This window comes from Anolis carolinensis, chromosome 2 (genome assembly GCF_035594765.1).
Source record: "Anolis carolinensis isolate JA03-04 chromosome 2, rAnoCar3.1.pri, whole genome shotgun sequence".
NCBI lineage: Eukaryota > Metazoa > Chordata > Lepidosauria > Squamata > Dactyloidae > Anolis > Anolis carolinensis.
In genome coordinates, this window is record NC_085842.1 from 103890633 (window position 1) to 103917419 (window position 26787).

At 40.0% G+C, this 26787-nt stretch overlaps 1 long non-coding RNA gene across 3 annotated transcripts; it reads left to right on the plus strand.

The window, feature by feature from the left end:
* Positions 1–1901: 1901 nt before the first annotated feature.
* LOC103279591 (uncharacterized) lies at positions 1902–26787 on the plus strand. Of its 3 annotated transcripts, XR_010002736.1 has the most exons (4): positions 1902–2357; positions 2987–3055; positions 6217–6271; positions 17143–26787. It is a non-coding gene; the product is annotated as an uncharacterized LOC103279591 (long non-coding RNA). The 3 variants fall into 3 exon arrangements; XR_506881.3 differs by lacking the exon at positions 1902–2357 and having other exon boundaries at positions 2418–3055; XR_010002737.1 differs by lacking the exons at positions 1902–2357; positions 17143–26787 and adding an exon at positions 10158–14073 and having other exon boundaries at positions 2418–3055.

The window sequence follows — 26787 nt, forward strand, 5'->3', positions numbered from 1 at the left end:
CACGTAGTTATTGGTATCAACAGACCTGTTGAGCGAATGAATTGTATGGAAAAATGTCTAGGAGAATGAGAAAAATGTGAAGAGATAGCTACCTCTTTTTTTGAGGAGATAAATTCCACAAAGTTTCAGAAGACATGTGGCAAATACCACATTCATTTACAAGCCAGCTGAAAAAGTGGGGAAATAGGAGTCTAATCTGGTACAGGAAACCAAAGAATATTTGAAGATTTAGATTACCCCACTTCCATATGTCCCTGCCCGCAGTGGAGTACCCCTCTGTCCCTCTCACTCCAGGTTTTATCTTTGTGTTTACGCGGCCTGCCCTTGTTTTATTGTTTTTTGATTTCTTGATGTAATGCCTATTATCATTTATTGTATTTTTTAATGGTGCTATGATATGTTGTTTTTATATCTTATTATATTGTATTGCTCTGGGCATGGCCCAATGTTAGCCGCCCCTCGTCCCCGTTGGGGAGATGGTGGCGGGGTATAAATAAAGTATTATTATTATTATTATTATTATTATTATTATTATTATTATTATTATTATTATTATTGAAGGCCTGTTTGATGGTGGCGCCTGCTAACTGTAAATGTTATACAGAATGGTGATTATGTTAACCTGCTGTGCAGTGAAAACAAAACAAATGCTATTAGGACTTCATCCCATGTAGTCTTTGCTCCGTTTCTTTGCACTGCTGAAACAGAGTCCATCACATGACATAAGGCCACTTCTGGTGGCTGCCCGTGGGACTCTGTTGCATCAATGTGGGGAAACAGAGCAAAGACTGTGTGTTCCCCAGCTTCTCTCCAGAAGACAGAGAGAAGCTGAGGAAAGGACATGGAATAGCTGCCATCCCTGAATATGGAAAGGCACTGAACCTCAATGGTAATGTGAAAAAAAGACGGTTTCCGCTGCTTTCCCCACTCCCCCAGGGTGCAGCCCTAAGTTAGTCCCAGTTAGAAAAGACTTATTGAAAACTGCTCAATTGTAAGTCAGCTCTTAAAGAGCCAGCATGGTGTAATGGTTTGAGCGTAGATCTATGATTCTGGAAACCAGGCTTCAAATCCTTGCAAACAGAATGACCTTGTCAAGCCACTCCTCTCATTCCCAGAGGAATGCAATGGTCAAAAGAGGTGTGCACGAAACTTTTTCCTTCATTTCCTTCGTGCTGTCATTTTGTTTTGACCGTTCGTTTACACAAACAAATGGCGACATTTTTGTAAGAAATGAAACAACACAAAAATGAAAGCCACAGCTATCGTGCTTGCTTTCATTTTCTTTTCGTACTGACAGAGGGCTGCTGCTTTTCCACTACAGCTGATGTGTACCAATGGGTCTTAATAATTTGCATTGCCCGACTTACCAGGCAAGGGCTGTTGTGGCTCATCATGGCACTGCAGGGGGCTTCTTCCCAGAAGCCCTCTGTGTGGCAGGAAATTCATTTAAGGCTGCCCGGAGGGCCAGAGCAGACATCGGGCCTGCTTTTCATTGTTGAGACAGCAGCAGCAAGGACAGCAGCAGCAGCAGACACAAGGTGTGGCAGACCCAAGCGGTGGCAGCTCTGGTGTGGTATTTCTGTAGCTCTGAGAGGGTGCTTTGGCCTTCCGGGGCCTTGCTCAGGCCTTTTTCCTTTTTGTTTCTTTAGGTCGCTTTGGGGCCTACCCCCCCCTCCTCCCAGCAACAGCGGGAGGGCCGCTCCGGCCTTCCGTTAGTAGGGTTCCTCCCACCCCTGGCCCTTGCTAAGGCACTTCCTGCCTCCCGGCTACATTGGGAGGGTTGCTTTGACCTTACAGGGCCTTTAAAATAAACAAACAAACAAATAAATAAATATTAAAATATAAATAAATAATAAATAAATCTCACATTTCTCTTGAGGCTTATTCGGGGCCTTAGACCCAGGCCTCCACCCTCTCCCAGTGGGAGGGCTACACCCGGCCCTCATTAGGGCTCTTGCCCCTGAGGCCTGCCTCCGGCTCAGGGCCTCACTTCCCCCAGGCCTTCTATTGCCCTGCTTTCCCTTGGCTTGGGCCAAAATGCCCTCCTTGTGTGACATTTTCACCCCTTTACCCCAAAAACTAAGCAGGGTGTGTGTGTGTGTGGGGGGGGGGGGTGAGCCTCAGAAGCCCTCCCATTACAGCCAATCGTCCAAAAATTTTCATTTTTTTATTAGCCAGATGAAAATATGTGTCGTGTAGGGGCCCATTTTTCGTTAGTGGGACACGAATATGAAAATGAGATGACACGAATGAAACTTCACAAAACAAACAGCTATTCCACATGAATGCATAATTCTAATGGCCAACCTCTTCTGAACACATCTCGTCAGGAAAAATCTGTGACAGGATTGCCAAAGGTCAGAAAAGACTTGAGCACACACAACAATACTAACAGCAGCACTTATGCAAATTTCATTGCTTCAGTGGGTCTACGCTAAGAGGAACTAACAATTTTGGCCAATGAGTCTTGTGGTTCCTTGCAACCAATTATCCTTTGGTCCTCGAGATGTTTTGGATTTCAGCTCCCAGAAGTCCCAGCTAGTAAGGTCAATGCTCAGGAATTCTGGATGCTGAAGGACAAAAAGTGAATCACTCAACTACAGCTGAATCTGATAAATTAGATTCTATCCTACAAAGCCTTAACAGGCATTAATCTTTTAAGATATAATGAGACTCTGTTCTCTCTAAAGGTGTGCACTTTAAATATATCCTGCTAAGATTCTGCCTCCTGTCTCTCTCTCTCACCGTTTTCTCAATTTAAAGTTTGACATGAGGATATCGAAAGTGAGCACATGCCTCTAATTATGGAAATAACTCACCCTACTTGCTCCAATGAGGGTTGTGTTGGTAGAGCATTTAGATGGTGGTGGATATCAGGGTGTTAAATTTTCCTTTGATGTCATGTGTTTCTGGAAATAAGAGGAAGAATTCCTTTTGCGTTCTAAATTGGTCCCATTTTTACAATGCTGTTTAACTACTTCCTCAGGAAATTTCAGCAGACGTGTTGGCAGGCCTTCATTCCAAGTAGAAACTATCTCATCAGGAAGCTTAAAAGGTAGGGATGTGTAGTAATTATCTCTCTTGTGAGTTGGCATGACTGCGAGAGGCCCACTATAAGCTAAACTGCACGCTGTGGTTATAATAACAGCTAATGGTCTAATTGATGCAGTTAGGGCTTTTAAAGCATTTTCATTGTAATTACAAGTCTGGATCCCAAATACAGTTCTCTTACATTGGTGAAACACATGATCAGGCAGAGTGGTCATTAAATGCCCAGCTCAGCCCCAATTCTCACACAGCATTGAAATGAGGCAACAAAAACTTCTGAGCTTAATTCCACTTCTCTTGGGTTTAGAAGTACATAGTATGCAAACAGCACTTAATCATTTTTGGTGTTTAAAAAAACAACAAATATAAACTCATTTCAGTAGGAAAGTAAAGGCAACATAATGTGAACAAAGATTGTGAATTAAGTCAACAAGAGAAGTTTGCAACAAAACATGTGCGTAGTTTTGGTCTATACTTCCCTGCAAGAAACTCAGTTTCTCTATCACCATCATGACAATGCCCTTTCTCCCCTATATCTCTGATTTCTGAGTAACTATAGAATGGTATAAAATTGTTCATTCCTAATCTAAGATGCATCTACATTATAGAATTCATGCAGTTTGACACCACTTTAACTGACATGGCCCAATGCTATGGGATCATAGAATTGTAGTTTGGTTAGGCATCAACATCTTTGGCAGAGAAGGCTATAACATTAGATTACACCCCAGCTTTATGAAGGTTCTCTTGGTCAGTTTATTACATTTTCTTTCTGGCATCACACTACACTCCAGTATTTCCCTCCACCATCTATACGGTTATTTTCTCCCCTTAGCTTTGGACAACATTCTTTCTCCTGCCTTTATCCCCTGAGGTCCCTCCATTGGTCTATCATTGAAACTAAACTTATAACCTCATCATCATACCCACAGATTATGCATTATTATGGTTCTTCATACACACAGCCTGCCTATAAAGATCTTTCCTTGGACACATCACTCTATGCATCTGATAAATTATTATTATTATTATTATTATTATTATTAAACTTTATTTGTACCCCGCTAGCATCTCCCGAAGGACTCGATGCGGCTTACAAAGGCCAAGGCCTCAACACACAATATAACAATACAAAACAAAAGGCAAATTAAAACAATTAAAACAGTATAAACAACAAGCAGTAAACAATACGCTAAAACACAATAAAACTGGGCCGGGCCAGAGTAATGGGTACAAGATTAAAAGTGCTGATGTGACAGGTGAAATATAAGGCTTATAGGGCAAGTGCAGGGTGCAATATTAAATTAATTAATTAATTAAACTTGGGGTGCCGTTTAATTTCTATTCTACTGTAGAACAAATGCAGTTTGATACCACTTTACCTGCCATGACTCAATTCTATTGAATATTGAGAGATCTGAGGTTGATGAAGCTAGAAAGCTAAAGACCTTGTCAAACTACAACTTCCATTATTCCATTGGAGGTTGTACTGGATGGCCCTTGTGGTCTCTGCCAGCCCTATGATTCCTTTATTCTATGATCTCATGATCCATAATGTTGAGCCATACCAGTTAACAGGGTGTTAAACTGCATTAATTCTACAATGTAGATGCATTCTTAGTCTATGAAAGATTATGTTTCCAACTTTGTTCTCTCAGGACCTCTTCAGATGCATTTCCACATACTTTTGAAATCGTTTATAGACAGAGTCACACAGAGCCCACCATATTTCTATTTCCACCAGTCACCCATGGGACTCTGTCAGTAAACGGTTTCAAAAGTGTGGAGAAGCAGAAGATTATGTAGTCGGGGAGCAATCATCTTAAGAGCTCCTGATTTTCATGGAAACAGCTGAAGGCTGTTTAATGTGTGATGGGATCTGTCAGATTCACCTGTGTTACATCACTTTAGTGACATTGAAGAATGGGCATTCATGTGGGCAGTCTCCAAATGAGCCTCAATCCTCTTTTTGTCACCAGTAATCCTCTTGCACTAATCTTTTATGGTAACCTTTTAAAAATTAGTTTATTCATCCAGAATTGTGTAATTTTGATATACCGCCATTTTGCTGTAGCTATATTTTCCTCTTTTTTAGATCTAAATTCTGAGTTTTCCCTTTTATTTAATTTTTTTAAGGCATGAGTAGGGACGACACTTGCCTGTCTGATAGCTCAGATTATTATTTTAGAATAAATGTTAGAATGTGTGCAATGGGGGTGAATATATTATCCATTTTCATTATAAACACAATGAAATGAAATGCTACAGTAAGATGACGATTCCCCCCACTTTCCACCCCACATGGGATGGTCTTCAGTCTCTAAATGCTACAAAAGCCTTTTGCATACTGATATTCCACACTATCATAGCTGTATGTATGTGTGTGTGCATATATATATATGAATTATTAACATTTGTTAAACCGAGCATAGGATAATGCCTCCCAGGAAAGCCAGAAATTGTTTGAAATTGTTGTAGAGAGCTTCTTGAAATCATGCTTATTTTTCTGACTTGAAATACTTTTTAAAATACACCCAAATTGAAAAGTAGTCATTCTGGGGGTGGGGTGTGGACCACCAGTGGTCCCCAAGAACTAAAATATGGTCCGCAGCCTCACAGTTGCAACAAGAGAAACTGGTCTCGCAAAACTGAAACCCTCTTTTATTGCCAAGGCAACTGGGATGTCGAGAGAAAAGAGGCTGACTATCCATGAAAGGCACAACAACAAGCCTCCTGATTGCTGCTTCTCCTCCTCCTTCCTCCCACTATTCCATGTGGCGCTTGGAAGTGGGGGCACCTTGGTGTCTTTGTTTTTAGGCCTGTTCCTGTTCCTGATTCAGAAAATTGCATTGGATTGACCACATCAGCTCTAGATAACTAAATATGGTTTTCTGTGGGTGAGCAGATGGTGGCTACTGGATGGCATATGTTCTGTATCAGAAACTCAAGATGATGTAGTCTATCCAATGCAATTTTCTGAATCTGCACCCCAAATAACCAAACCAAATCTAAAGTTGACCAAAAACTGATTTGTAACCCTTTTGGTACTAATGTTGGAGAGTGGTCCCTAGTCAAAGTGGTCCCTGGTTAAGTGGCCCCTGTTCATAAAAAGGTTGGGAATCACTGATTCAAACCAAAGCTTGAACTGCCTTTATCTTTCTTCCACAGGACTCTTGCTAAAATCCATGACTTAGCTTTGCCTCTCTCCTGCTGAAATCACTAGGTAAGTTAAGTTTCACTCCATTTGTTTGTTGTGTGCCTTCAAGTCATAGGTTTTTCTTGCCCACATTTGCTAAAATAGAGTTTATGCTTGCTGTCCTGTGAGGCTGACAGAATATGACATGCCCAAGGTTGTCCAGCGAGTTTCTATGGCTGAGAAAGAATTTGAATCTTAGTCTCCAAAGTCCAGTTCTCCAACCACTACATTACTCGGTCTCTCTTATACCTCTGAAAGATTGATTTTGCAATCAACCTTTTAGGCCCCAGGAATCTTGGATTTTACTCAGATAATCTTTTAGTTCATTTTCTTTTTCAAAGTGCTTGTTCAGCATAGAGAACCATGATTAAATTTCCTCCTTGAACTTGAACTCTATCAGCTTAAAGAGCTTCTCACAAATCTAATAGGGTCAAGGAGAGATATGGTAACTTTCTCCATCTCTAAAATCCATCCTTTTGGAGAGCACTTTCCCTACATATTGCAGCTCCTCAAGATAGACCCCCTTTTTCTCTGGTGTATGACGAGGTTAGGAAAGTATTGTGCTACCTTTACTTTTGAACCAGTTTCTCTCATCTCCCTTTGCCCCAAGGCAATAGCAACAGCTTCAAATTGCTTAATTCCAAAACCATGCAACCTTGCAAGTTTGCACACTTTGAGTTTATATCTTCCCCACCCTAAAACAAATGTGTTCTATTTTGCATGCACTGTTTAATATTTGTCACTCTCCTGTGCCGCTGTTGTGAATATAGTGATTACTGTGTGTTCAATCAGATCCTCCTTGTAGAGTGTTCATTGTGATAGTTATCCAATTTGCCTAAGATACAACAAGGTCACTGATAGGCACATATACTCTGAGCACATATGAATTCATTAATGTGTTCTGAGGATGTACCTGGTAACACTTTCTGATAGGAACTTCACTGTCTCCTTGGATCTCCAGTTGCTTGTGCTACAAAATGGAGATGTAGTATTTTAGCATCAGGACAAAGGACATTACTGAGGGCCTTGTAGTAACTTGTAGTATTTTTGATATTTGTAACCAAAAAGTAACTATTTTTGGGGTCTTGAAATAGTAATGATTAGTAGCTTCTTCTTTTACAAGTAATTTATCCAGGTTCTTTATATCTGTTTTGGGGAAATCTACCATACATTTGCATTTCAAGCAGAGTTTATAAAAATTACATTTTTGTTTGTTTTGGATTGTAGCTCACAGAATTGCCAAGGTCATGGTAGCTGTAGAATTATGAGAGATATTGTGCAAGAAAAATAGCATTTCAAAATTCTTGTTTTAAAGACTCCTCCACATCTCTTTGTCAAAATGAATGTCCTCTTTGGTAATTCAAACTATTGACCACTAGAGGGATCTCCTGCTTTGACCTGTTGAAATTGTTCTGGGAGAAAAAGAACTAAATTGCTGTTACAACTGGAGGATTGTACTCTGTAATTGCTGTTAATAATTCTACATTTTGCAATTAGTGGTCATGTGTAATATATTTGTTTTTTACTCTATTATTATTTGTCTTGATTTTTTTTTAAGGAAATGATGGATTATTTAAGTTTTACTTTAAAAAATCTGTTTTGGGGATAAAATAATATTTGATGAGGAATCATCAAATCATCATTGATACTATGCTTTGTTTCACCAAGTTTAACAGTGGCATTTATACAGCCTGTTTGAAATTAGCATGATTATATATTCAGAGTAAAACAAATATTTTTACAATAAGTGTCAGATGACATTTAGTCAGCCCCCCACATTTGCAGGTTTGATTTTTTTGCATTTGATAAGAGTTTTCAGTGGTTGATTTGATCCTCTAATTCAAACTCTATGACCACATTATACCAGAAGCTGAACAAAAAGTCATGCTGGAAGACCTAGAGATATTCCTAGAGAGAATACCTCTTATGCAAACTCTCTATTCTCCAGTGCAATTCTTCTGCGGAATGTTCACAGAGTCCTGATGGAAGGCCTAGAGATTACTGAAGACACATTCTCTCTGATTTTTTTAAAAAAGCATTTTTCCTATGTGATTTTTTCACTCTTCAAGGGGTCTTATGCCCCTATCAAACTGAAGGATAACTGCACACAAATTTACATCATGTCTAGACATGGGCCCCAGAAACAAAATGACAACAACCATCTTGAGACAAAATGCCCAAAGTTTACTGCGTACTGAGCTGCCCCCGTCGACATAACCAGACCTGAACATTGTTCAACTTGTATCAGGTCCTTGGTGTGTGCTATAAAGATTTATTATCTAGAAAAAAAATGCTTTGATTCAATGTCCTAATTTCTTTCCAATAAGTTTATAGTTGCTCTGAACTCTTTTATTCAACTTGATGCTAAGAAAAACCAAACAGAAATGGATCAAAGTGGCCAACATATTTTCAACCAGTAATAGTTGGAAAAGGCCTGGATCCAGTGACACAGTGAAGTATGTCTGACTTGATCTAGTTATCTTGCTATCATGTGCCTGGATTTTATTGCCTAAAAGCTTTTTCAAAATACTTTCCTTGTTTCTGCTATCTTTTCTCCTTTCTGCAGCTTCTCTACCAAAATAGTTCAGAAGCAATTCAGAGTGGGATACCTATTGTTAAAAACCATATTATTAAAAACCATGCCCCATGCCCCATGTCAAATGAAAGGCAGGATATACTGAATTTCATCGCATAATAGTTACCATCACATAAGAGTCACACCTCGATTTTTAGGGGGGCAAAGTTGCTATTTTTGTGCTCCTCACATTACAATAGCAGAGCTGTTTGGGATTGATTTCCCCCACCTCACTGCCTGCCTTCCTCCCTTCCTTCCCTGAAGGAAAGGCAGTTTAAAAACTATGAGTGTGAGGTCTCTGGAACTCTGCTCTTTTCTCTTTTACCTAAAGAGCTCTGTTTCAGATTTTGTAAAGTGCCTTGCCTTCAGAGAAAGTAAGAAGGGAGAGAGATCTCCCATCATCTTTTCACAGTTTCTGTTTGTTTGGTAGAAAACCAAAGAAACTGAAATGGAGCTGTTTGTTTGAGGTTGTATCACCCCTCTTCCTCTTCCTGCCTCAGAGGTAAGATAGTTAATATTTTTAAATAAACAGAAACCAGAGGCAATTTTTTTATCACATAATAGTCACACACCTCTTTTTTTAATATATATATAAAAAGGGATAAAATGTGACTATTATGAAATGAAATACAGAATGTAAAAATGTAAATGAAAGGTTATAGCTGGAATAAAAAAAAATCTGTTTCCTCAGTCTCCACAATGAGACATTTTTAAACTCAGTGACATGTGAAAAAGTACCTGCAGGCAAAAGAGTGAGTTCACAGAAATGTCAGTCCTGTGAGAAGATGGTGAAACTTGGAGTGGATGGATGTTCGTCTCTTTGTGCTCTTAACAAATAAAACTCCCTGTTCAAACATTTTAAATTGTTGTAGTTCAGCCTGTGATAGTGTCTGATGTCAATGGGGATGCTGGGGTTTCTAGGCCTGTGTCTGATGAAAATGGGGATGATAGTTTTTTTTTTGACAGACCTGGGCTGGAGGTTTCTTGCAAACAGAGTGAGTATGTTCAAGGACAAATTCCTGAAAGGGGCCCTCAGCAGGTTTTCTCTGAGAATTGGTGCTTCTGAGGATGATTTGTCAGGTGTAGATTTTAATGCGCTGGAAGATAGGCAACACGACTTTTGTAAACAAAGGCAGAGTTCACAAGTCCGTCGAAGGTCAGTTCTTCTCCAGAGTAAAAGGGTAAGTAAATCTTTATCTGGTGGGAAAGTGAAACAGAATGTCTTCTTTTCATTGCATGAGACAGTGAAAGCTTTATAAGAGAAAGGGGAAAGCTTTTTACCTCAGTGTGATCAACATTGATTATTCATGCCAGTCTTGCTTCCAAGTGGATTTCTAGTTTCAGGTACCAGTCTTGCCAAGTTCCTGTTTGGAGAATTCAAGTGGATTTCTAGCTTCATGGTTCCGGTATTGCTAAGTTCCTGTTCTGAGTATTGGGATTTTATGCTGCCTTGTTCTTGTGGATTTTACAACCTTGTACTTTGTGTTTTATATTTGTACCTTGAGATTCATGGACTAATTGTTGCATTTTGAAAATTCCTTTTTGGTTTATACTTTTTGCAGCATTTTTATTGCTTGGCTTTCATATATTCTTCAATAAACTGCTTGCTGGTGTGGTGTCTAAGGTCAGAGGGGTTCCAGCTCTGGAGTACAACATAAATAGAGTAAAACACCTTTATGTTTGAAGTCTCTGAATCTTGAAATCAAACTTGTATGTGTCTTGATTTCACACATACAAGTTGCATGCAAGCAGGCCTGTAGCCGGGAGGGGGGGGGGTTAGGGGTTCAAACCACCCCCAAAATTTTTCAGGTTAAAAAAAAACCTAGTTTACTCATGAATTTTAACTGGTTAACCAAATCCCCATGCTAAGTCTATGAGACGCAAAAAATTAAGAGTCCCTCCAGGCACTATCTCAAGCAGATATTGACAGGTCTGTAGCCGGGGTGTGTGTGTGTGTGTTAGGGGTTCAACCCCCCCCCCTGAAATTTTCAAAACCCCCTCCGAAAGTTTTTTCTGGCTACGGCCCTGCATGCAAGTGACCACTTGAGAAGACCTGATTACTGCCCACTTGTCACACATACACATAATACTACTACTACTACTAACAATAATAATAATAATAATAAACTTTATTTTTATATCCCGCCCCATCTCCCCGAAGGGACTCAGGGCAGCTCACAACAGGGACAAGCCCGAAACAACAACACAACATATTTTACAAAAACTTAAAACATTCCAACGATACACAAAATAAAATAATGGACAATACATTAAAATCCAAGCAGATAAAATCAGAATAATTAAAAGCAAACCAGAAGGGACAGGTTTCATAAAGTGCTGTGTCATGGAAATAAGTAACAGTGATAAAGTGCCATACGCTTTTAAAACAGATCCACACATAGATCCACACATGGTTCCACAGATCCATGTGTGGATCTATGTGTAATCCACACATAGATTCTGCTCCTATTAAGTTTCTAGAGGAGTCATTATAAGCAACAAAGACTCTTTTGGCATCATGAAAGCTCACAAGCTTGAGCCTTTAAGGTGCCAAGTTCATGGTGGCAGAAATTTTCATGGCTTATAGCATCCTTTCCCAAAGTCAACCTGCTAGCCTTTCAAGTGCCACACAACTCTTTACTTTTTTTCCCTATGCAGGACATTAGAATAGGACTTGTGTTAGATTTGCTATTGTAAATACTTTCCAGGACAAGAAGGCTGTGTTTTTCACACGTGAGGAATGTAAAAAGCTCCCTCTGCCGCAGTTGGATATTCTCAGGCATCAAGCAGTGTTCATGCACAGCACAATAGAACTTGAAAGTGAGGTTTGAGCCTTCTTCCTGTCCTTTCTTACAGTGTGAAAATGCTGACATTTGATCTAATTCAATGCCTCTCACCTTCAGGCAGCAAATGCCAAGGGAACTGGGGGAGGGGGGGATTCAACATGTGTGTGTGGAATGAAATGCTCTAATTCAACTGGCATGGGAAGTTATATAGAGATTAATCAAAAATATTTCGGGCCTATTTCCTCGGAGCACTTAAATTCTAAACAAATGTCACATCTGTTCTGATTGATGTATTAGTGACCTTACCCCTAATGAAGTATCAATAGACTAGAGCCTTTCCCACAGCATTTATTAATGACACTGTACCACAGGTGAAAATCCTGGGCCTCCACCTCTGCACTCTTTTTTCTTTACCTGTCAGGAGGATTTTTTTATAGTAAGCTAAAAGCTTTCTTATCAGTCACTTAGAGTCAATGTTATTTCTGTTCTATAAACTACTTTCCAGATGCCTTCATTTCAAATGAATGCCAGATTTCATGATGGTTTTAAAGCTGAGGCAATAATTCTTTTGGAAACAAAACAGGTTTCCTTGGTGTCAGTGTGCTTTTCTCATCACAGAGGAAGTCCAAGCCCTTCCAGCAGTTATCAAATGTGGCACTGTGCTTTATAGCATTTAGAAACTGAAGCAGTGAAATGAGATAGTAAACAAAGGGATAGAAAAAAGAAATCGATATATGTGCCCAGACACGAGTATAAATGTCTGTCGATGGGTGCTTTACTCTATGCATCTGACAAAGGATGGCTCACTCTTAAAGAAATGGATGTATAACAACATTTGATTATCCTAATGGTTTGCAATTGGCAAAGGAGTTAGGCAAGGCTGCATTTTATCAGCCTTCCTGTTTACTTTATATCCCTGACATATATTAAAGCAAGGTAAGACTGAGCAAGGCGGTGAAAATTGGGGGGGAATGAACATCAACCATTGAAAATCTTCAAATGATATCATGCTACTATCAGAAAATAGGAAAGACTTGGAGCAACTACTGGAAAAAGTCAATAAAGCAAGGAAAAGCAAATGACCACAACTTCTCCTAGCTTGTGTATTCTTCTTCTTTAATAACTTTTGCCAACTTAAACACGTTCTAATATTGCATAGACATATGCATCCCAGTTTTCCTCTGTTCAGTATTGGAGAATATGCCCTTCTTTCATTCAGCTATAAAAGAAAGCAAACATTCTTTTAAGCATTACTGGCACGTATGTGCCATTCTACCATGGAAAATGACTTCTCAGAAGGAACCAAATATCATACAGAATCACTGAAAGAACAACAATTTGAGTTTCTGTATCTAAGTAATGGAAACCCTTTCCAAAAGGAGCTGCCATTGAATTGATAGCTTCTGGTTTAAGCCTTGGTTGATTTTCCAACTGCAGCACTCAATTGTTGTTATGCTTTAAAAACCTCTTTGGCTTAATATAAAACATCACTTGGTGAGGAAATAGATTCAAGGAATGGCGACCACATTTAAGTTACTTTGCAGATGGGAATGTGCTGGAAGGGAATACCCAGAGTGGAATGAAATCTTTGATTTCCAGTAAATGGAATGAAATTATTTATGAAATTGCAAGTCTACTTGGGGCCTGAATTTTTAAAATGTTAGACTAGAGGTGCACTTTAATTAAAAAAAAATTGAAACTCTATTATGAAGTTAATCTGTAGCCATTGCTCCATTTATTTCACACTAATCATAGCACATTTATATTCCTTTTTTTAAAAGCAAAATAAATTCTATAATAAAATCAAAAGAATGCAGGCATGCAAACACACTGAGACAAAGCTGTTCATCTCCACAGGAACAGATTTTTAAAGAAATCTAAAGGCTAAATTATCCATTTAGGACTAACCAGCCCTACAAATTCTCTGCATTACAGCAAAGTTAGTTCGAAATAATATAATGCTGTTAAAAAGTCTATCTTCCGCCTCCAGCTAATGTGATGATTGCAATTAAATGTAAAGAGGACACTGAAGACAATGTCACATGCTGTCCTCAGCTGGCTGAAAACATAAGTAGTGTCAATGCTTTGATCCTTCAAGCCCTGTTCCTACTTATCTTATCTTTACTTCTTATAGAAAGTTTGTAGACTTGGCTAGATTGAACCTGTAGAGCAGTGATTCTCAAAGTGGGTGCTATCACCGGAGGTGCCGCAGGACAGGGATAGAAGCTCAGCCCTGCCTCAGAGCTCGTGACTCTGCCCATCCCAGTCCTGCCCGCCCATTTGTGGCCCCGCCCACCTCCCCTCCCCCTTCCCGCCCTGCATCTTGGACTAGGGGAGAAGTTAAGCCCCGCCATCTTGAGCAGGAGCTACTCCTACCTGACTAAGCCACACACCCTTTCTAGAGGGCACTGAGTAATATTTTTTCTGGAAAGGGGGTGGTAGGCCAAATACGTTTGGGAACCACTGCTGTAGAGGAAGCATTCATTGCATTTTGTTATATTTTAGTTAAAATATATACCAAAAGAAACTAAAATATAACAAAATATAAATCAATCTAGTTTCTAACCTATTTTACACCTTTGATAAAATAGGATGCAGTCTAATGTCATGCTTATTCTTTAATCTTTCTTTCTCTTGGTCATGTCCACAGGAAGAAAAACAGGGACTCAAAGGAAAATAAGAAACAATGCCAAAGAAAAACAAATGTTTCCAAGAAAAATGTGCTGAGTTAATATAACCCAAAAGTCAGTCTGTCAAATACATTTATCTATTCCTCTTGCCAGTCATCAAGTTAAAAATATTGACCTATTTGAGACAAGAGGAAGTGCATATAACAAATGGCCAACTTAGCCAGACTCATGAAGGATTAGGCAAAAAGGTTCAGAACTGGTTTTTTAAAGCACAAGTACCTTGTTGAGGGCTGTTAAAACCTATGAGGCCATCTTTGGAAAGCTGTGATCAGAGTGCCTGCTGGGTTGGTTTCCCCAATTATTCAGCACACGCCCCTCTTTATGATCCTGGTGCTCTTCAGGAACATAAAATAAGTGTATTATGAGCCATCCCTAGTCAGATTAGGGCTGGGAAATCTCAGGGTTCAAGATGATCCATCCTTGGAAAGCCATGAGATCATTAAAAATAAAGGTAAAGGATTTGCCAAGTTTTAACTGTAACTAGTTACTTGTTCATTAACTTTCTATTCTGCATATACCATATAAGCCGATCTGAATATAAGCGGAGGCACCTAATTTTACCACAAAAACTGAAAAAAACTTATTTACTCAAGTATAAGACAAGGGTGGGAAATGCAGCAGCTACTGGTAAATTTCAAAAATAAAAATAAAAATAGATACCAATAAAATTACATTAACTGAGGTTAAATGCTTTTGAATATTTACATAAAACTGTAATTTAAGATAATAATAGTAAGATAAGACTGTCCAACTGATTACCTATATACTCGAGTATTACCTAACCCGAATATAAACCGACCAGGACCCTCACTTGAGTATATGTTAAGGGGGCCTATTTAGCCCTAAAAAGTGCTGAAAAACTCAGCTTATACATTTTGTACTTGTTCAATTTGTGTGGATCCTCCTTATCAATGCATCTTTGCAGTTTAAATTAATATGAACAAAACAATAGGTGATTATATAAAGCAGCTACCCTACTGCAAAAGAACCACACAATTATTACTCAAAAATGAGTTAATACATCCTCTGAAAGACATTTTAGATCTCTCCATACCTCCAAAATGAGATGAAAATATGTATGAAGTGAAACATGTATATCAATCTAGCCAAATGAATTAATGACAAGAAATACCTACTGAAATTCTCTATTAATGGTACAACATTATTCTGTCCTGTGCAACCAATTGGTCTATCTAGATTAGATCCAAATTGGGTGTGTCTGTATTGTTGAAAGATTTTCTGGCTGGAATCATTGAGTTGCTGTGAGTTTTTCAGACTGTGTGGCCATGTTCTAGCAGTATTCTAACATTTTGCCTGTGTTTGTAGTCGGCATCTTCAGAGGTTCTGTTGGCAGTGACACAAGTGGAGGGTATATACCTGTGGAATGTCCAGGGTAGGAGAAAGAACCCTTCTCTGTTTAAAGCAAGTGTTAATGTTGATGTTAGTCAGCTTGAATTAGCATTTGAGTTGCCATGAAGTTTGCAAAGTCAATGAGTATTTGCATAGAGAGAAAGCAGACTTTGCAAAGGGCTTAAAATGGAGAGAAATCTGCCTTCCCTACCTGGTTGCAGAAGCGGAGATTTGCAAAATATATATAGTATAGTATCATTCTGGAAAGGGAAAAGGTTGCATTTTAAATCTGTTTTAGCAGTATTCCTTTTAAAATTCGCTCTATATTTGTGTATGTGTAAGCCCCATAGGAAGAAACCCCTCCTTGTTAGAAGCGATCTAAGCCCCATCAGAAGAAGAAACCCCCTCCTAGATTATCTTCTTATCCCAGATCTGGTCCAAGCTTGGCACAAAGACCCAATATGGCCAGCTGTGAATCCTGGGGGAGTTTTGGGAGGGTTGACCTAAGACTTTTTGGAATTGTAGTTCACCCATACATTTTCTCATGGGAGCATTCATAAAAAAAGACTGAGGTTTTTTCCTAAGACATAGTGTAGCATCGGAAGTGAGCTAAGCCTCATAGGAAGAAACAGCAGGCCCGCTTTTGGGACAGCATGGTTTAGTGTAGTGGTTTGAGAGTTGGACTACGATTGTGGCTTCATTCCCCACTCAGCAACTGGGTGATCTTGGGCAAGTCACACACTCTCAGCCCCAGAAAACCCAATGAAACCCAATGAAACTGGCGGCTGGCGGGAATGAGAGACAGGGTCTTTTCAGTAGTGGCTCCCCGCCTATGGAACGCCCTCCCCAGTGAAGTCAGGCAGGCTCCCTCCCTCCTATCTTTCCGTAGGAAAGTTAAAACTTGGTTGTGGGGCCAGGCTTTCAAATAACAATTAGCAGCACTAATTATTATTATGTACGCTGGAACACAATTGACAGACCCAGTCTTTTAGACTCGAACATGCCTATCTGTATTTTATAAGTGTTTTTATGAATGTCTGATGTAATTTAATAACTTTTTAATTGATTCACAATGTATTGCACAATTTTATATATGTGTTTTATTGTAAGCCGCCCTGAGTCCCCTATTGGATGAGAAGGGCAGGATATAAAAATTGTAATAAATAAATAAATAAATAAATCTACACAGCCCCCACAACTGGAAAGACATGGGCCTTCTGAAAGACCCGTGTATTTCCAGGAGTCAAATTATCTTGCTGCAAAGCAGGGTTTTCCTGCTTTGTGGAGTAAGCATTCATGTTTTTGTGGGGCGTCATCTGGATACCCCAATTGAAGAAATGGGAGGGCATGCATTTTAGTGCCTATCTGGATGCGCTCTTGATGATTCTAGCTACCTAGATTTCTACTTACTAAAAATCATAGATATCATAATACTCAACAGCTGAATGGAACAAATTAACTTGTCTCCCATTTTCTGGCCCTTGTCCTGCATGGCAGCTTGGAAATTTAGCCAAAACAAAATGAGGAAGATTAACTGCTTCAAGGAAAAAGAACTGGAAGAGCAGAGGATGATGGATCTCAATAAACCATAGTTGAACTAGATCTATCATTCAGCCATGCTTGCCACCCAACTAACCATTTCAAGCTAGTCAGAAGATCTTCACAATCAACCACTCAGTACTTCACACACCTTGAAATCCTTGTGTCATTATGAAAAGTTACCTTTTTGGACTACACAGGTGGATGGAGGATCCTGGAAATAGTAATCTAAAAGAGTACCTTCTCCAACTCTTATTCTTAGGTGGATTGCCAATGTGATCCATTGAAAATCTGTTGAAATCCAAAGAAGAATGGGATTCCAGACCAGGGTGTCCTTTTTTACACATTGTTGTTCCATCTTGCATAACCAGCAGCATCTGGGGCACATTTTTCTTAGTGACTGGGGTACAAATGGGCTCCCCAAACATAACTGTGACTGTCCAGTTGTCTATTAGGGCAGAGAGGAGATATGAAGGGAAAGCATTTTAAGTGTATGTTAAAAGGGGGAAATTGATCTTTGAGCCTCTGTGAACAAAAAGAAACCCCTATGTATATGAAAGTCACAAGTTTTGAAGATCTGCATGATGTTTTCTCTATCAAAATGTATTCCTTGGAAAATCCCAACTTTTTAATCCCACTTCCCATTCAGTTTAAATTAACTTAATATTTCCTGAAATTAAATTCACTTCTCTCTATAGCTGTCTGTTTGTGATTGTACTGTAACTAGCTAAGCTGACCACTGCCAAGAAACACAGTGTTTGCTTCCAGGATCCAGATTCCACAGAGATCAAGTGAGGAAAGGAGGAATGCTAGCAATAAAAGACAATGATCCTAAGGATTAAATAGTGTGATATTGCACTTTAATATTATGCACTCTACATTATGACTATAGCGCTTGAATAATAATTTAGAAGTTGGGGGAAGTTAATATCTGACATATTGCCTGAATCTAGATGGTCAATGGAGGGGAAGGGGGGAAGGAAACAAGCAGGGGGGAGGACACAAGGGGGGAGAAGGGAGGGAAACCCAGGATATTTCAAGAGAGAGTTTGGATGCAAAACCATGGATATTTGGTTCAAAGCAACAAAAAGAACTAGAAAGTCTTTATAATTCCAACAATTTCTTTTACTTTGTGGATAAGCCCTTTGACTCCATTCTAGCTTTTCCAAATTCCATTTGGCTCCAAACCTACCCCACCCTATCTCTGCACAGTTTCACCTTTTGTAGACTGGGTTTCTCATTTCAGGAAAAAACTCTCTCAAATATAATATATTGTCTATTACAACCCTTTAGTTAAATCCCTGGCCATCAATTTATAGCACAGTATTTGCACCAGGTCATACCACCTTACATGGCTCAGGCCTCTTCTACACTGCAATATAAAATTTAGATTATCTGCTTTGAACTGGATTATATGGCAGTGTAGAAGGGGCCTCAGTGTGGTTCTATTCAACTGCAGGCAACAATACAATAAACTTTATTATGGTCCATGGACCTGCAGCTGTTAAGTGTATAACATACAGGAGTTTACATAACATTTAAAACAGAAATGTGTTTAACAGACATATACTACACAATATCAGGTAATACTCTGATCGGAGACTAGGCTCTTTCTCAGCCTTGCTGCCACTTCAAGGAACTTTGCAACAGTGAGGGTCACCTCGTGTTTATCCTCCATAAGATATCTGACCTTCCCTTGTGGGGCATGGTCAGACAATCGGGTCAGGATTGGGTGTATGAGTTGACCGTGTTGGGCTGAGTAATAGTGGCACTGCAACAAGATGTGTTCTAATAATTCTATTTCATTTCCACCGCATGGGCATATCCTTTGGGAGTATGGGATACCAGATAGTCTGCCATTTAACAGCTCTGATGGAAGTACATTTAGTATCGCTTTTGTGAAGAGTCTTTGGTAAAGCACCATGAAGAAGAAAATTACATTACTTAAATGGCTCAGTGTATGGTAAGTTCAGGGCCCTAGGGGAACATGGTGAATTTGAGCGAGCTCTGAGCTCTCCCAGGACAATGTCCCTCATTTGTTGCTTCAATAATTTGGCCTTGGAGACCACATCTAACCTGTAAGTGGCTGTCTCTGTATAGTTCTTTGATGAGGAAGAGTAGGCAAGAATATATCTTTCCAAGACTGGTAAGTAATTCCTGCTCTCGGAAATCCCAGCCTGGCTCCAGGTAGAACAGGAATCATAACATACCATATGTAGGAGCTGCGGTGGTGCAATGGATTAACCTTTGTGCCGGCTGAACTGCTGACTTGAACGTTGGCAGTTAAAATCCGCGAGACAGGGTGAGCTCCCATCTGTCAGCCCAGCTTCCCATGTGGGGACATGAGAGAAGCCCCCTGCTGGATGATAACACATCCGGGCATCCCCTGGGCAACATCTTTGAAGATGGCCAATTCTCTCACACCAGAAGCAACTTGCCTCAATCTGCTTCTGACACAATAAAAAAGAGAGAGAACTCAGAAAGGGAGAAAGTGATTTAAGCCTGGATAGACATCTCATGTGATCCAGACCATGCATCAACAACATATATTTCATTTCCTGTAAATGGTCAGAGGAGAAGCCAATCCCTCCCTCCTTACACCAGGGAAGTGGGGGTGTGGAGAAATCCAAACCAACTGTTGTTGAGGAGGGCCATGTCGCTGCGATATTCAGATTGGAAACATCTCACAAATTTTGGAAAATATAATTAAAATGAAAGGAAAATTCAACACAATGCTAAGAGGCTCTCATTAGTGTAAGGAAATCTGATGCAAAGCAACCAGTTCATCATGAGTTCACTCAATGGCTGCCAAGGGAATATAACACCTCATATAAATGCTGTGACTGACATTTCCACCCTATCCAACTATAATAAAGAGAAGCAGTTCAGCTAAGCCTGTACCTCTGATGTCAGTTTTCCATATCTGTTTCCTCTCTTTCAAATTCAGCTTTCAGTACACTGTCAGTTGCCTGCATATAATTTCATATCCCTCACAGGTTCAAAGGGCTATGTATAATGTGGGATAAGTAGAGGTTGCGGGGGAGTGGGATTGAATCTGGAAAAGCACTCCCCTTGTTCTCTTTGCAGCAACAGCCTTAATGTCTCCTCACATTCCCATCCATCATTCAAGGCATTGCACAGGCAGAGAGTGGGACATGTCTGGCTTGCTTTTGCAAGATATAGCAGTTCTCCCACATGTCCCCAAGCAAAGATCTCAACTTGCCAGAGATACAGGAAAACTATGCAGGCCTTCTTCATATATTGTAATCCCTGCAGGATAATATGAAGAAGAGATCAGAGAGGAGGTAGAGATATACTAGGCAGAGCTCTAAGCAAGCAAACACAATTGCCCCATCACACAATTTCCCCCTCCAAATTGTGCTTTCTTGTCTTCTTTTTCTTTTTTGATATCCTTTTGACACATACTGCTGAGATTCATGTTCATAACCATCTGGGACTCTCACACCGCAACAGAGTGAGATGCCTCTTTGCAATAGACTTCAGCAAGACTGGGCTAGCTCCCTGGGCTGGAGAATGCAAGTGGGGCAACTGCTGGGGTGAGTCTGCTGCTGGCATATAGACCAGGCATTTATTACAAAGATATAGAAACTCATCACATTAGGAAATAATGTATACATCCCATAGTTTTTTTTTCTGACGGAATGCATAATGAATGCAGATGGGATGTATACTGACACCCAAACACTACGATTCTTGCCTTCAGAAAATGCTGCATTGCGTCCCATCACACCATGGAAGGCTGGCTCCTCCCAATCCATTCAAAAGACTCCCTACATCACTCTTTAAACATTTTTCTAAATCTGTGGAGTGACATAGCCTCCAAATCCCGAATTACTGCTCTTCTGAGATGTGAAAATATGCTCGCATCTGTGCAGTAAATGCACTTGTCTGATAGCTGCCTTATGGCAGAAAATACAGAGTTCTGAGGAATCTAATAAGGAGTTCTTAGGAATCTAATGTCATGGAGAAAGATTCCCATGTATGTACACATGCACACACACACACACACACACACACACACACATAATGAGGTAAAGCAGCAATTGCCAATTTTCTTATTACCGGAGATCTTTCTCCTTATTTCAGAAACACAGTATTTTCTAATTTGATGAGGTCCCTAAATTGGATCTACACTGCCATAAATGAATTTTGGTTTTCTATGCAGCAGTTTCTTTTGAGACCACATATGGATCTATGCTGACCATATAATGTAGATTCAAACTGCATTATATGGTGGTATAGATCCAGTTCTAGTTGGATGAAGATAATCTTTTTCAGTTTTGCCCATCTGTGCAGCAGTAGGCAGTACACACCACACACATAATATGAAGTTAAACTAAGCAACATCGGTTATATATGATCAACTTGTGATTATAGTTAAACTATTTTGCACTCTCATCCCTAAAGGAGGGAAATGAAAGAGAGAATTTGGCCAAGAAAACCCTATGTTGGGTTTGTTTTAGGGTCCCTATAAATTGGAAATGACTTTTAGGCATGGAACAACAATGTCACCCAAAGCTCTTGTGCAGCCCTAATCCTGTGAAGCAAAATGGAGGACTACCAAAGGGAGAGCTATTTAGTGGTGGAACACCACATTTGGAATCCATTCACAAAGATAGTTCTCCTCACATCTACATTATAAATATTTCAAAACCGGATAAATATTTTGTAGTTTGCCTACATTTGAAGATCCATCTTAATACTATTAGACTACTGAACTCATTGATTTTTCTACCAGTTTGCATTTCAGCTTTATATGCCGTGGTTTCCTTTGAGGCTACTTTGTTCTAGGCTAATTACTGTCTTGATTCATTCTATTCATTGAATGCATATTAAGCTTTGGTTGTCAGGCTGCCTTAGAATGCAAACAATATTAAACAAACAAAATATATTTATATCTTCATCACTTGGTCTTCTGATGTAAGGATTGGGAAATAACTTCACACCTGACCCTCTTTTCTTTTTTTAAAAAATTCATCCTGCATGTTATTTCTTTGTTGTTACTGGAAAACAAGAAAACAAATGTATTGATGCCTTTGACTCAATACTGCTGATTTCTGTTGTCTCTATGAGCTGGTGAACTTCAAGATCTTAACATTCTCCCTCCTCCTTTTGCTTTAGTTAACTGATCATCATAGAAATTAATGCAAGCTACTAGTCATTTATACGCATTTTTATTGCTCATTTATAACCATAAAGCAATAATATTTTTGAGGGGAAATAAATGCTTTTCAACCATAACCTGTGGGTGGTTTCACCTTGCCTTTCACTTTGCCCGTTTGAATGATGTTGGGGGGGGGGTGTATTTGAGCTTGTGTCACAGTCTTCCTTTTTCTTGGTCAACTGTTTTGCCCTGGGTGGCCTTTTTCTAGAAATGAATGCTCCCACTGTTGCACATTTAAGCAGCAACATGTTGAAAAAGAGTTTAATGAGATGCACATATATATTAATAGTGCATCTAGTAGAGTTTGTGGCACTGTTTTCTTGAAATGACCACCCAAACATCAGTCCTTTGGTCATATCAACTCTCAACCGGCTTTGTCAACCAGAAGAACAATACTCTGTTTCTTCCACATGGCTGAGAAAACGCACATTTTACAACTGAATCACTATGTATGGAATCTGTCTTGAAACAGCACTGTGCAGTCTTTCTCCTTATATGTGCCAAACAGCAATGAAAGGTTGAAGGAAGGTGATCATTTGTAGCAAAAAGGACCCATTTATTCAGTGATGTTTTCAAGGACAGTTTTTTCCAGCTTTTACTAACAAATTCTGTTCTTTAAAATGGCAGCATTCTCATAATATTTCCCAGGCTTTATCCATTGTCTGGTCTTTACCTCTGTTAATCTCATTCACTGGTAGTCTCCAGAATTTGAAAACTGTGGAAATCTCATCACAGAACACATGCATCAAATAACAACAACAACAACAACTTTATTATTGTATCTCACCCCATCTCCCCAAGGGGACTTGGGGCAGATTACATGGGGACCAAGCCCAGTGATATACAACAAAATAAAACAACAGCGACTACAAAATACAGTTCATAAAAATGTATAAAAAGTAACATGTGCCAGTGGTAAGTGCAATGGCTGGATATGGGTGGAGATAGGGACTCTGTAAAATGTCCAATCTAGTCAAAGGCACATTGAAATAGCCAGGTTTTAAAGTCTTTTCGGAATGAGGCCACAGTGGGGGCTAATCTGATTTCTCTTGGGAGGGAGTTACAGAGCCAGGGAGCCACCTCTGAGAAGGCCATCTCCCTTGTCCCCACCAACCACACTTGAGACAGTGGTGTGAGTGAGAGAAGAGCCTCCCCAGAAGATCTTAAAGTTCATACAGGTTCATAATAGAAGATGCGATCACAAAGATAGGCCAGACCCGAGCTGTTTGGAGCTTTATAAGTAATAACCAGCACCTTGAATTGGGATCAGAAACTTATCGACAACCAGTGGAGCTGTTTTAATAAAGGGGGTAGTCTTCTCCCTATAATTTGCTCCCGTTAACAACCTGGCCACTGCCTGTTGCACTAATTGGAGTTTCCGAGCCATCTTCAAAGGCAGCTCCACATGGAGTGCATTGGAGTAATCCAGTCTGGAGGTAACTAAGGAATGGACAACCATGATCAAGTCAGGCTTCTTAAGGTATGGCCACAGCTAGCACACAAGCTTTAACTATGCAAAGGCCTTTCCCGATACCACTCACACCTGAGCTTCAAGTGTCAGCACTGAGTCCAGGAGGACACCCAAACTGCGGGCCTGAGACTTCAGGGGGATTGTAACCCCATCCAGTACAGGTTGCCACCCAATGCCCCGATCAGCCATAGATGTTCTGGTCATCCGCAAACCCAATCAACAATTGGGCCACACAGTTTACAGAAAACCTACACACACAGATAGATACCTTCATAAAAACTCCAACCATCACCCAAGTCAAAAAAGGAGCACAATCAAAGCCCTGACAGACCGTGCACAAAGAATCTGCGAACCTCACCTCCTCCAAGGTGAACTCAACCACCTAAACTGGGCTCTACAGGCCAATGGATACTCCACCACAGACATCAGAAGAGCTGCAAGGCCAAGAACAAGCCATGAGAGTCAAGACAAAGATCCACCCAGAGGAAAGGTGTTCTTACCATACATCAAGGGAACTACTGACCGTATAGGGAAGCTGATGAAGAAGCACAACCTACAAACTATCTACAGACCCACGAAGAAAATCCAACAAATGCTACGGTCAGCGAAGGACAAGAGGGATCCTCTCTCTTCTGCAGGAGTCTACCGGATACCATGCAGCTGTGGACAAGTCTACATAGGGACCACCAAACGCAGCGCCCAAACAAGAGTCAAAGAACATGAAAGGCACTGCAGACTAATTCAACCAGAGAAATCAGCCATAGCAGAGCATTTGATGAACCAGCCTGGACACAGAATACTATTTGAGAACACAAAAATGCTGGACCATTCTAACAACTATCATGTCAGACTACACAAAGAAGCCATTGAAATTCCACAAGCATGTGGACAACTTCAACAGAAAGGAAGAAACCATGAAAATGAACAAAATCTGGCTACCAGTATTAAAAAACTCAAAAATCAGAACAGTAAATAAAAAGCAATACTCTGAAAACAGAGGATTTCCAGACATGAATCAACCAAGGGCAGTTAACGACTCTAAACAAAGGATGCCCCAGAGGCAGGAAGAAGACAGCAGATAAGCTTTTCAATGCTAATTAAAGTGATTAACTACACAACATTCACACTGACCTCTCTCACCCTAGACTTTCCACAGATATATATTAACCTCTTTGCTTAGTTTTCTCCATACCTCACAACCTCTGAGGATGCCTGCCATAGATGTGGGCGAAACGTCAGGAGAGAATGCTTCTGGAACATGGCCACACAGCCCGAAAGACATACAACAACCCCAGCCATAGAACTGACCAGGAGAACCTCTGTCTTGTCTGGATTAAGTTTCAGCTTGTTAGCCCTCATCCAGTCCATCACAGCAGACAGGCATTGTTCCAGGACACAAGGGAGTTCCTTGGAGCTAGGTGGAAAGGAGTAGTAAAGTTGAATGTCATCTGCGTAGAGATGGCACCCAACTCCAAAACTCCAGATGACCTCACCCAGCTGCTTCAGTGAGGTGGTGTAATACTTAAATTGATCGCAAAATTAAGCAAATATTTCAGTATTTTTAAAGGGCGCTTCCTGAAAGCGCCAAAATGCAGGTTTGAAAAGTGGGGCAAAAAATCCTGGGACCTGACAGTAAGCACACAACAGATCTGTCAGTCCTGGGAAATGGTCCCTCACCATCCTCATACCTTCCTTTGAAGCAGATCAAGATGAAGGGCAGATGGGACATCAGGCGGAATTTTTTTTTAAAAAAAATAACTTCAATATGTGCTGGATCTTATATGTGTAGAGATCCAAATCTACACACAAGCAGATTTCTTATTCTCACCCTTCACCCAACTGTTAATTCAAGCTCAATGTTATAAAGATCTAAATAAAGGAATGGTTGCAGAAAGTTCTAATTGCTTTCCAATTCTGATTCCCTTTAGCCACCTGTGTGCCTGTGGCTCCATATTTTGACAGCCTGATCAGCTTTTTTGGGCTTTTAAAATGCGCACATGCACTGGGGCAATCCACACAGGGGGAAGGGAAGGAAAATACATGTTTTGCTAATTTTGGGGGGCAGAATTGGGTCTTAAATTCACCTTTTAAACATGTGCTTTCAGCTGTTAACCCGATTTCACCTGCACCTTCACTAAAAATCATTTAGCTGCTGCCACCTCTTTTATCCCAGTTACTTCTGTAATTTTAGGCATGTGTAAAAGGGCCCTAAAAGCATCTTTGTTGCCACCAAATGGGCCTGATAAGGTGTTACTGTGTATCCCTTGGAAATACTAGCAAGACCCAAATATTTTGGGAAAGGCCCCACATATCTGCAATTCAATTGATGTTACCTAGCTGTTAACACAAAACAAGGTACTTTCCTAAATAAAGCAACAGCAAATACTGTGGAGACTGGAAGCAACGTTCATTACCAACTCCATGGGAGACTTTAAGTCAGCTCTGAGACTTGATCCTATTCCTGAATCCAGACTATTTTTGCATGCCCTTCTGTACATTTTGGTTTATTGGTTTTTGACTGATACTTTAGCTCTCAGCATTGGGACTGTTAATTGACCACATGGCTTCTCACATCCTCAAGTGATCTCCAACAGCTGGTGTGACAGAGAGGTTTTCTAGCACTCTAATGGGCTCATAAAAGAAGATATTGTCCTTCAAATTGTTAATGTGGGATGTGTGTATTGGTAGTGTTTAAATGAAAATTTGTGTCTTGCCTGTATTGCATACTGATTGCATCATCCAGAGTGTACTATAGTCTGGAAAGAGTTAATTACTAAGAAGCTGTGATGACCTTGATGTGTGGCTGGAACTGGGGAGTGTCCAGACACAAGTGTGTGTGTATTACTGATTGCCTCAGTTCAGTTCTGAGTGAGTGTCAAGTCCTGTGTTCGTCTGCAAGTCTGTTTGTCTTTATTACTGCTTTCAGTAAAACTTGTATATAGTTTTA